This window comes from Hyla sarda, unplaced genomic scaffold (genome assembly GCF_029499605.1).
Source record: "Hyla sarda isolate aHylSar1 unplaced genomic scaffold, aHylSar1.hap1 scaffold_717, whole genome shotgun sequence".
In the NCBI taxonomy this organism is placed as follows: Eukaryota; Metazoa; Chordata; class Amphibia; order Anura; family Hylidae; genus Hyla; species Hyla sarda.
Window position 1 is genome coordinate 52,611 of NW_026610737.1, and position 13,030 is coordinate 65,640.

At 49.8% G+C, this 13,030-nt stretch overlaps 1 protein-coding gene across 1 annotated transcript in view; it reads left to right on the forward strand.

Annotated features, from left to right (window-relative positions):
• TGFB1I1 (transforming growth factor beta 1 induced transcript 1) overlaps positions 1-13,030 on the forward strand; it is a 109,595-nt gene that overhangs the window by 46,760 nt on the left and 49,805 nt on the right. The window lies entirely within an intron of this gene.

Below are 13,030 nucleotides of genomic sequence, written 5' to 3' on the forward strand. Positions count from 1 at the left end.
CCTCTGTATCCTCACCATGTGTATGTGATGACCCAGTGCACCTCTGTATCCTCACCATGTGTATGTGATGACCCGATGCAGAGCTGTATCCCCACCATGTGTATGTGATGACCCAGTGCAGAGCTGTATCCTCATCATGTGTATGTGATGACCCGATGCACCTCTGTATCCTCACCATGTGTATGTGATGACCCAGTGCAGCGCTGTATCCTCACCATGTGTATGTGATGACCCGATGCAGAGCTGTATCCCCACCATGTGTATGTGATGACCCAGTGCAGAGCTGTATCCTCATCATGTGTATGTGATGACCCGATGCACCTCTGTATCCTCACCATGTGTATGTGATCACCCAGTGCGGCGCTGTATCCTCACCATGTGTATGTGATGACCCAGTGCAGAGCTGTATCCTCACCATGTGAATGTGATGACCCAGTGCAGTGCTGTATCCTCACCATGTGTATGTGATGACCCAGTACAGCGCTGTATCCTCACCATGTGTATGTGATGACCCAGTGCGGCGCTGTCTCCTCACCAGGTGTATGTGATGTCCCGACGCACCTCTGTATCCTCACCATGTGTATGTGATGACCCGATGCAGAGCTGTATCCTCACCATGTGTATGTGATGACCCAGTGCAGAGCTGTATCCTCACCAGGTGTATGTGATGACCCAGTGCACCTCTGTATCCTCACCATGTGTATGTGATAACCCAATGCACCTCTGTATCCTCACCATGTGTATGTGATGACCCAGTGCAGAGCTGTATCCTCACCATGTGTATGTGATGACCCAGTTCAGCGCTGTATCCTCACCATGTGTATGTGATGACCCAGTGCAGCGCTGTATCCTCACCACGTGTATGTGATCACCCGATGCACCTCTGTATCCTCACCATGTGTATGTGATGACCCAGTGCAGAGCTGTATCCTCACCATGTGTATGTGATGACCCAGTGCGGCGCTGTCTCCTCACCAGGTGTATGTGATGTCCCGACGCACCTCTGTATCCTCACCATGTGTATGTGATGACCCGATGCACCTCTGTATCCTCACCATGTGTATGTGATGACCCAGTGCAGGGCTGTATCCTCACTATGTGTATGTGATGACCCGATGCAGAGCTGTATCCTCACCATGTGTATGTGATGACCCAGTGCAGCGCTGTATCCTCACCATGTGTATGTGATGACCCAGTGCACCTCTGTATCCTCACCATGTGTATGTGATGACCCAGTGCGGCGCTGTATCCTCACCATGTGTATGTGATGACCCGATGCACCTCTGTATCCTCACCATGTGTATGTGATGACCCAGTGCACCTCTGTATCCTCACCATGTGTATGTGATGACCCGATGCAGAGCTGTATCCTCACCATGTGTATGTGATGACCCAGTGCAGCGCTGTATCCTCACCATGTGTATGTAATGACCCAGTGCAGTGCTGTATCCTCACCATGTGTATGTGATGACCCAGTGCAGCGCTGTATCCTCACCATGTGTATGTGATGACCCAGTGCAGCGCTGTATCCTCACCATGTGTATGTGATGACCCAGTGCAGCGCTGTATCCTCACCATGTGTATGTGATGACCCAGTGCAGCGCTGTATCCTCACCATGTGTATGTGATTACCCAGTGCACCTCTGTATCCTCACCATGTGTATGTGATGACCCAGTGCAGCGCTGTATCCTCACCATGTGTATGTGATGACCCGGTGCAGCGCTGTATCCTCACCATGTGTATGTGATTACCCAGTGCACCTCTGTATCCTCACCATGTGTATGTGATGACCCAGTGCAGCGCTGTATCCTCACCATGTGTATTTGATGACCCAGTGCAGCGCTGTATCCTCACCATGTGTATGTGATGACCCGATGCACCTCTGTATCCTCACCATGTGTATGTGATGACCCGATGCACCTCTGTATCCTCACCATGTGTATGTGATGACCCAGTGCAGGGCTGTATCCTCACCATGTGTATGTGATGACCCAGTGCAGGGCTGTATCCTCACCATGTGTATGTGATTACCCAATGCACCTCTGTATCCTCACCATGTTTATGTGATGACCCGATGCACCTCTGTATCCTCACCATGTGTATGTGATGACCTAGTGCAGCGCTGTATCCTCACCATGTGTATGTGATGACCTAGTGCAGCGCTGTATCCTCACCATGTGTATGTGTTGACCCAGTGCACCTCTGTATCCTCACCATGTGTATGTGTTGACCCAGTGCACCTCTGTATCCTCACCATGTGTATGTGATGACCTAGTGCAGCGCTGTATCATCACCATGTGTATGTGATGACCTAGTGCAGCGCTGTATCCTCACCATGTGTATGTGATGACCCAGTGCAGTGCTGTATCCTCATCATGTGTATGTGATGACCCAGTGCACCTCTGTATCCTCACCATGTGTATGTGTTGACCCAGTGCACCTCTGTATCCTCGCCATGTGTATGTGATGACCCGATGCAGAGCTGTATCCTCACCATTTGTATGTGATGACCCAGTGCACCTCTGTATCCTCACCATGTGTATGTGATGACCCGATGCACCTCTGTATCCTCATCATGTGTATGTGATGACCCGATGCACCTCTGTATCCTCACCATGTGTATGTGATGACCCGATGCACCTCTGTATCCTCACCATGTGTATGTGATGACCCAGTGCACCTCTGTATCCTCACCATGTGTATGTGATGACCCGATGCACCTCTGTATCCTCATCATGTGTATGTGATGACCCGATGCACCTCTGTATCCTCACCATGTGTATGTGATGACCCGATGCACCTCTGTATCCTCACCATGTGTATGTGATGACCCAATGCACCTCTGTATCCTCACCATGTGTATGTGATGACCCAGTACAGCGCTGTATCCTCACCATGTGTATGTGATGACCCGATGCACCTCTGTATCCTCACCATGTGTATGTGATGACCCAGTGCAGGGCTGTATCCTCACCATGTGTATGTGATGACCCGATGCACCTCTGTATCCTCACCATGTGTATGTGATGACCCAGTGCACCTCTGTATCCTCACCATGTGTATGTGATGACCCAGTGCACCTCTGTATCCTCACCATGTGTATGTGATTACCCAGTGCACCTCTGTATCCTCACCATGTGTATGTGATGACCCAATGCACCTCTGTATCCTCACCATGTGTATGTGATGACCTAGTGCAGCGCTGTATCATCACCATGTGTATGTGATGACCTAGTGCAGCGCTGTATCCTCACCATGTGTATGTGTTGACCCAGTGCACCTCTGTATCCTCGCCATGTGTATGTGATGACCCGATGCAGAGCTGTATCCTCACCATTTGTATGTGATGACCCGATGCACCTCTGTATCCTCACCATGTGTATGTGATAACCCAATGCACCTCTGTATCCTCACCATGTGTATGTGATGACCCAGTGCAGGGCTGTATCCTCACCATGTGTATGTGATGACCCAGTGCAGGGCTGTATCCTCACCATGTGTATGTGATGACCCGATGCACCTCTGTATCCTCACCATGTGAATGTGATGACCTAGTGCAGCGCTGTATCCTCACCATGTGTATGTGAGGACCCAGTGCAGCGCTGTATCCTCACCATGTGTATGTGATAACCCGATGCACCTTTGTATCCTCACCATGTGTATGTGATGACCCAGTGCAGCGCTGTATCCTCACCATGTGTATGTGATAACCCAATGAACCTTTGTATCCTCACCATGTGTATGTGATGAACCAGTGCAGCGCTGTATCCTCACCATGTGTATGTGATGACCCAGTGCAGAGCTGTATCCTCACCATGTGTATGTGATGACCCGATGCACCTCTGTATCCTCACCATGTGAATGTGATGACCCAGTGCAGTGCTGTATCCTCACCATGTGTATGTGATGACCCAGTGCAGTGCTGTATCCTCACCATGTGTATGTGATGACCCAGTGCAGGGCTGTATCCTCACCATGTGTATGTGATGACCCGATGCACCTCTGTATCCTCACCATGTGTATGTGATGACCCAGTGCAGAGCTGTATCCTCACCATGTGAATGTGATGACCCGATGCACCTCTGTATCCTCACCATGTGAATGTGATGACCCAGTGCAGTGCTGTATCCTCACCATGTGTATGTGATGACCCAGTGCAGTGCTGTATCCTCACCATGTGTATGTGATGACCCAGTGCACCTTTGTATCCTCACCATGTGAATGTGATGACCCAGTGCAGTGCTGTATCCTCACCATGTGTATGTGATGACCTAGTGCAGTGCTGTATCCTCACCATGTTTATGTGATGACCCAATGCAGAGCTGTATCCTCACCATGTGTATGTGATGACCCAGTGCAGAGCTGTATCCTCACCATGTGTATGTGATGACCCAGTGCACCTCTGTATCCTCACCATGTGTATGTGATGACCCAGTGCACCTTTGTATCCTCACCATGTGAATGTGATGACCCAGTGCAGTGCTGTATCCTCACCATGTGTATGTGATGACCCGATGCACCTCTGTATCCTCACCATGTGTATGTGATGACCCAGTGCAGGGCTGTATCCTCACCATGTGTATGTGATGACCCAGTGCACCTCTGTATCCTCACCATGTGTATGTGATGACCCAGTGCAGTGCTGTATCCTCACCATGTGTATGTGATGACCCAGTGCACCTCTGTATCCTCACCATGTGTATGTGATGACCCAGTGCACCTCTGTATCCTCACCATGTGTATGTGATGACCCGATGCACCTCTGTATCCTCACCATGTGTATGTGATGACCCGATGCACCTCTGTATCCTCACCATGTGTATGTGATGACCCAGTGCACCTCTGTATTCTCACCATGTGTATGTGATGACCCGATGCACCTTTGTATCCTCACCATGTGTATGTGATGACCCAGTGCAGAGCTGTATCCTCACCATGTGTATGTGATGACCCAGTGCAGCGCTGTATCCTCACCATGTGTATGTGATGACCCGATGCACCTTTGTATCCTCACCATGTAAATGTGATGACCCAGTGCAGGGCTGTATCCTCACCAGGTGTATGTGATGACCCGATGCACCTCTGTATCCTCACCATGTGTATGTGATGACCCGATGCACCTCTGTATCCTCACCATGTGTATGTGATGACCCGATGCACCTCTGTATCCTCACCATGTGTATGTGATGACCCAGTGCAGGGCTGTATCCTCACCATGTGTATGTGATGACCCGATGCACCTCTGTATCCTCACCATGTGTATGTGATGACCCGATGCACCTCTGTATCCTCACCATGTGTATGTGATGACCCAGTGCAGCGCTGTATCCTCACCATGTGTATGTGATGACCCAGTGCACCTCTGTATCCTCACCATGTGTATGTGATGACCCAGTGCAGGGCTGTATTCTCACCATGTGTATGTGATGACCCGATGTACCTTTGTATCTTCACCATGTGTATGTGATGACCCAGTGCAGGGCTGTATCCTCACCATGTGTATGTGATGACCCGATGCACCTCTGTATCCTCACCATGTGTATGTGATGACCCAGTGCAGCGCTGTATCCTCACCATGTGTATGTGATGACCCGATGCACCTCTGTATCCTCACCATGTGTATGTGATGACCCAGTGCAGCGCTGTATCCTCACCATGTGTATGTGATGACCCAGTGCAGAGCTGTATCCTCACCATGTGTATGTGATGACCCGTTGCAGAGCTGTATCCTCACCATGTGTATGTGATGACCAGATGCAGAGCTGTATCCTCACCATGTGTATGTGATGACCCGATGCACCTCTGTATCCTCACCATGTGTATGTGATGACCCAGTGCACCTCTGTATCCTCACCATGTGTATGTGATGACCCAGTGCACCTTTGTATCCTCACCATGTGTATGTGATGACCCAGTGCAGCGCTGTATCCTCACCACGTGTATGTGATCACCCAGTGCAGAGCTGTATCCTCACCATGTGTATGTGATGACCAGATGCAGAGCTGTATCCTCACCATGTGTATGTGATGACCCGGTGCAGAGCTGTATCCTCACCATGTGTATGTTATGACCCAGTGCACCTCTGTATCCTCGCCATGTGCATGTGATGACCCAGTGCACCTTTGTATCCTCACCATGTGTATGTGATGACCCGATGCACCTCTGTATCCTCACCATGTGTATGTGATGACCCAGTGCAGGGCTGTATCCTCACCATGTGTATGTGATGACCCAGTGCACCTCTGTATCCTCACCATGTGTATGTGATGACCCAGTGCAGGGCTGTATCCTCACCATGTGTATGTGATGACCCAGTGCACCTTTGTATCCTCACCATGTGTATGTGATGACCCAGTGCAGGGCTGTATCCTCACCATGTGTATGTGATTACCCGATGCACCTCTGTATCCTCACCATGTGTATGTGATGACCCGATGCAGAGCTGTATCCTCACCATGTGTATGTGATGACCCAGTGCGGCGCTGTCTCCTCACCAGGTGTATGTGATGTCCCGACGCACCTCTGTAACCTCACAATGTGTATGTGATGACCCGATGCACCTCTGTATCCTCACCATGTGTATGTGATGACCCAGTGCAGCGCTGTATCCTCACCATGTGTATGTGATGACCTGATGCACCTCTGTATCCTCACCATGTGTATGTGATGACCCGATGCACCTCTGTATCCTCACCATGTGTATGTGATGACCCAGTGCAGCGCTGTATCCTCACCATGTGTATGTGATAACCCAGTGCAGAGCTGTATCCTCACCATGTGTATGTGATGACCCGATGCACCTCTGTATCCTCACCATGTGTATGTGATGACCCAGTGCAGCACTGTATCCTCACCATGTGTATGTGATGACCCAATGCACCTCTGTATCCTCACCATGTGTATGTGAATACCCAGTGCACCTCTGTATCCTCACCATGTGTATGTGAAGACCCAGTGCAGGGCTGTATCCTCACCATGTGTATGTGAAGACCCAGTGCAGGGCTGTATCCTCACCATGTGTATGTGATGACCCAGTGCAGAGCTGTATCCTCACCATGTGTATGTGAAGACCCAGTGCAGGGCTGTATCCTCACCATGTGTATGTGATGACCCGGTGCAGGGCTGTATCCTCACCATGTGTATGTGATGACCCAGTGCACCTCTGTATCCTCACCATGTGTATGTGATGACCCAGTGCAGAGCTGTATCCTCACCATGTGTATGTGAAGACCCAGTGCAGGGCTGTATCCTCACCATGTGTATGTGATGACCCAGTACAGCGCTGTATCCTCACCACTTGTATGTGATCACCTGATGCACCTCTGTATCCTCACAATGGGGGACATGTATCATTATTTGTGTATGGTAGAATCATTTTACCCCTTTTCCCGAATTCTAAATTATGTGCAGAAGCGCTAAATTTATCAATCAAGTACAATGAGCTTCATAAATTGCGGGTAAATATAGTAATCTCCTAAATCCACTCTTTGGAAAATAGAATCAATGATTTAGAGCATCTTGCTACGTTAAGTCCAAGATGGTTTATATTTGCGCAAAAAAAACTGCTCTTGCGGCAAAATTTTTGGTGTAAAAAAAAAGTACGCAGTTAATAAATCCATGTGTACTATAGAGGTCACTCCAAGGTACCCTGATTCAGCCACATCTGGAGGACATGCTCTACCAAAACGTGCGCAAAATTTTGTGCAAAAAAATACACACAAAACAGGGGTAAAATCTTTGATACATGTCCCCCAATGTGTATGTGATGACCCAGTGCAGCGCTGTATCCTCACCATGTGTATGTGATGACCCAGTGCAGAGCTGTATCCTCACCATGTGTATGTGATGACCCAGTGCGGCGCTGTCTCCTCACCAGGTGTATGTGATGACCCAATGCACCTCTGTATCCTTACCATGTGTATGTGATGACCCAGTGCAGAGCTGTATCCCCACCATGTGTATGTGATGACCCAGTGCAGAGCTGTATCCTCACCATGTGTATGTGATGACCCAGTGCAGAGCTGTATCCTCACCATGTGTATGTGATGACCCGGTGCAGAGCTGTATCCTCACCATGTGTATGTGATGACCCAGTGCAGGGCTGTATCCTCACCATGTGTATGTGATGACCCGATGCACCTCTGTATCCTCACCATGTGTATGTGATGACCCAGTGCAGAGCTGTATCCTCACCATGTGTATGTGATGACCCGGTGCAGCGCTGTATCCTCACCATGTGTATGTGATGACCCAGTGCACCTCTGTATCCTCACCATGTGTATGTGATGACCCAGTGCACCTCTGTATCCTCACCATGTGTATGTGATGACCCAGTGCAGAGCTGTATCCTCACCATGTGTATGTGATGACCCGATGCAGAGCTGTATCCCCACCATGTGTATGTGATGACCCAGTGCAGAGCTGTATCCTCATCATGTGTATGTGATGACCCGATGCACCTCTGTATCCTCACCATGTGTATGTGATGACCCAGTGCAGAGCTGTATCCTCACCATGTGAATGTGATGACCCAGTGCAGTGCTGTATCCTCACCATGTGTATGTGATGACCCGATGCACCTCTGTATCCTCACCATGTGTATGTGATGACCCAGTACAGCGCTGTATCCTCACCATGTGTATGTGATGACCCAGTGCGGCGCTGTCTCCTCACCAGGTGTATGTGATGTCCCGACGCACCTCTGTATCCTCACCATGTGTATGTGATGACCAGATGCAGAGCTGTATCCTCACCATGTGTATGTGATGACCCAGTGCAGAGCTGTATCCTCACCATGTGTATGTGATGACCCAGTGCACCTCTGTATCCTCACCATGTGTATGTGATAACCCAATGCACCTCTGTATCCTCACCATGTGTATGCGATGACCCAGTGCAGAGCTGTATCCTCACCATGTGTATGTGATGACCCAGTGCAGCGCTGTATCCTCACCATGTGTATGTGATGACCCAGTGCAGAGCTGTATCCTCGCCATGTGTATGTGATGACCCAGTGCAGCGCTGTATCCTCACCACTTGTATTTGATGACCCGATGCACCTCTGTATCCTCACCATGTGTATGTGATGACCCAGTGCAGCGCTGTATCCTCACCACGTGTATGTGATCACCCGATGCACCTCTGTATCCTCACCATGTGTATGTGATGACCCAGTGCAGAGCTGTATCCTCACCATGTGTATGTGATGACCCAGTGCGGCGCTGTCTCCTCACCAGGTGTATGTGATGTCCCGACGCACCTCTGTATCCTCACCATGTGTATGTGATGACCCGATGCACCTCTGTATCCTCACCATGTGTATGTGATGACCCAGTGCAGGGCTGTATCCTCACTATGTGTATGTGATGACCCGATGCAGAGCTGTATCCTCACCATGTGTATGTGATGACCCAGTGCACCTCTGTATCCTCACCATGTGTATGTGATGACCCAGTGCGGCGCTGTATCCTCACCATGTGTATGTGATGACCCGATGCAGAGCTGTATCCTCACCATGTGTATGTGATGACCCAGTGCAGCGCTGTATCCTCACCATGTGTATGTAATGACCCAGTGCAGTGCTGTATCCTCACCATGTGTATGTGATGACCCAGTGCAGCGCTGTATCCTCACCATGTGTATGTGATGACCCAGTGCAGCGCTGTATCCTCACCATGTGTATGTGATGACCCAGTGCAGCGCTGTATCCTCACCATGTGTATGTGATGACCCAGTGCAGCGCTGTATCCTCACCATGTGTATGTGATTACCCAGTGCACCTCTGTATCCTCACCATGTGTATGTGATGACCCAGTGCAGCGCTGTATCCTCACCATGTGTATGTGATGACCCGGTGCAGCGCTGTATCCTCACCATGTGTATGTGATTACCCAGTGCACCTCTGTATCCTCACCATGTGTATGTGATGACCCAGTGCAGCGCTGTATCCTCACCATGTGTATTTGATGACCCAGTGCAGCGCTGTATCCTCACCATGTGTATGTGATGACCCGATGCACCTCTGTATCCTCACCATGTGTATGTGATGACCCGATGCACCTCTGTATCCTCACCATGTGTATGTGATGACCCAGTGCAGGGCTGTATCCTCACCATGTGTATGTGATGACCCAGTGCAGGGCTGTATCCTCACCATGTGTATGTGATTACCCAATGCACCTCTGTATCCTCACCATGTTTATGTGATGACCCGATGCACCTCTGTATCCTCACCATGTGTATGTGATGACCTAGTGCAGCGCTGTATCCTCACCATGTGTATGTGATGACCTAGTGCAGCGCTGTATCCTCACCATGTGTATGTGTTGACCCAGTGCACCTCTGTATCCTCACCATGTGTATGTGATGACCCAGTGCACCTCTGTATCCTCACCATGTGTATGTGATTACCCAGTGCACCTCTGTATCCTCACCATGTGTATGTGATGACCTAGTGCAGCGCTGTATCATCACCATGTGTATGTGATGACCTAGTGCAGCGCTGTATCCTCACCATGTGTATGTGATGACCCAGTGCACCTCTGTATCCTCGCCATGTGTATGTGATGACCCGATGCAGAGCTGTATCCTCACCATTTGTATGTGATGACCCGATGCACCTCTGTATCCTCACCATGTGTATGTGATAACCCAATGCACCTCTGTATCCTCACCATGTGAATGTGATGACCTAGTGCAGCGCTGTATCCTCACCACGTGTATGTGATGACCCAGTGCACCTTTGTATCCTCACCATGTGTATGTGATAACCCGATGCACCTTTGTATCCTCACCATGTGTATGTGATGACCCAGTGCAGCGCTGTATCCTCACCATGTGTATGTGATAACCCAATGAACCTTTGTATCCTCACCATGTGTATGTGATGAACCAGTGCAGCGCTGTATCCTCACCATGTGTATGTGATGACCCGATGCACCTCTGTATCCTCACCATGTGAATGTGATGACCCAGTGCAGTGCTGTATCCTCACCATGTGTATGTGATGACCCAGTGCAGCGCTGTATCCTCACCATGTGTATGTGATGACCCAGTGCAGTGCTGTATCCTCACCATGTGTATGTGATGACCCAGTGCAGCACTGTATCCCCACCATGTGTATGTGATGACCCAGTGCAGCGCTGTATCCTCACCATGTGTATGTGATGACCCAGTGCAGCGCTGTATCCTCACCATGTGTATGTGATGACCCAGTGCAGCGCTGTATCCTCACCATGTGTATGTGATTACCCAGTGCACCTCTGTATCCTCACCATGTGTATGTGATGACCCAGTGCAGCGCTGTATCCTCACCATGTGTATGTGATGACCCAGTGCAGCGCTGTATCCTCACCATGTGTATGTGATGACCCGATGCACCTCTGTATCCTCACCATGTGTATGTGATGACCCGATGCACCTCTGTATCCTCACCATGTGTATGTGATGACCCAGTGCAGGGCTGTATCCTCACCATGTGTATGTGATGACCCAGTGCAGGGCTGTATCCTCACCATGTGTATGTGATTACCCAATGCACCTCTGTATCCTCACCATGTGTATGTGATGACCCGATGCACCTCTGTATCCTCACCATGTGTATGTGATGACCCAGTGCAGGGCTGTATCCTCACCATGTGTATGTGATGACCCGATGCACCTCTGTATCCTCACCATGTGTATGTGATGACCCAGTGCACCTCTGTATCCTCACCATGTGTATGTGATGACCCAGTGCACCTCTGTATCCTCACCATGTGTATGTGATTACCCAGTGCACCTCTGTATCCTCACCATGTGTATGTGATGACCCAATGCACCTCTGTATCCTCACCATGTGTATGTGATGACCTAGTGCAGCGCTGTATCATCACCATGTGTATGTGATGACCTAGTGCAGCGCTGTATCCTCACCATGTGTATGTGTTGACCCAGTGCACCTCTGTATCCTCACCATGTGTATGTGATGACCCGATGCAGAGCTGTATCCTCACCATTTGTATGTGATGACCCGATGCACCTCTGTATCCTCACCATGTGTATGTGATAACCCAATGCACCTCTGTATCCTCACCATGTGTATGTGATGACCCAGTGCAGGGCTGTATCCTCACCATGTGTATGTGATGACCCAGTGCAGGGCTGTATCCTCACCATGTGTATGTGATGACCCGATGCACCTCTGTATCCTCACCATGTGAATGTGATGACCTAGTGCAGCGCTGTATCCTCACCATGTGTATGTGAGGACCCAGTGCAGCGCTGTATCCTCACCATGTGTATGTGATGACCCAGTGCACCTTTGTATCCTCACCATGTGTATGTGATAACCCGATGCACCTTTGTATCCTCACCATGTGTATGTGATGACCCAGTGCAGCGCTGTATCCTCACCATGTGTATGTGATAACCCAATGAACCTTTGTATCCTCACCATGTGTATGTGATGAACCAGTGCAGCGCTGTATCCTCACCATGTGTATGTGATGACCCAGTGCAGAGCTGTATCCTCACCATGTGAATGTGATGACCCGATGCACCTCTGTATCCTCACCATGTGAATGTGATGACCCAGTGCAGTGCTGTATCCTCACCATGTGTATGTGATGACCCAGTGCAGTGCTGTATCCTCACCATGTGTATGTGATGACCCAGTGCAGGGCTGTATCCTCACCATGTGTATGTGATGACCCGATGCACCTCTGTATCCTCACCATGTGTATGTGATGACCCAGTGCAGAGCTGTATCCTCACCATGTGTATGTGATGACCCGATGCACCTCTGTATCCTCACCATGTGTATGTGATGACCCAGTGCAGGGCTGTATCCTCACCATGTGTATGTGATAACCCAGTGCAGAGCTGTATCCTCACCATGTGTATTTGATGACCCGATGCACCTCTGTATCCTCACCATGTGTATGTGATGACCCGATGCACCTCTGTATCCTCACCTTGTGTATGTGATCACCCGATGCACCTCTGTATCCTCACCATGTGTATGTGATGACCCAGTGCAGCGCTGTATCC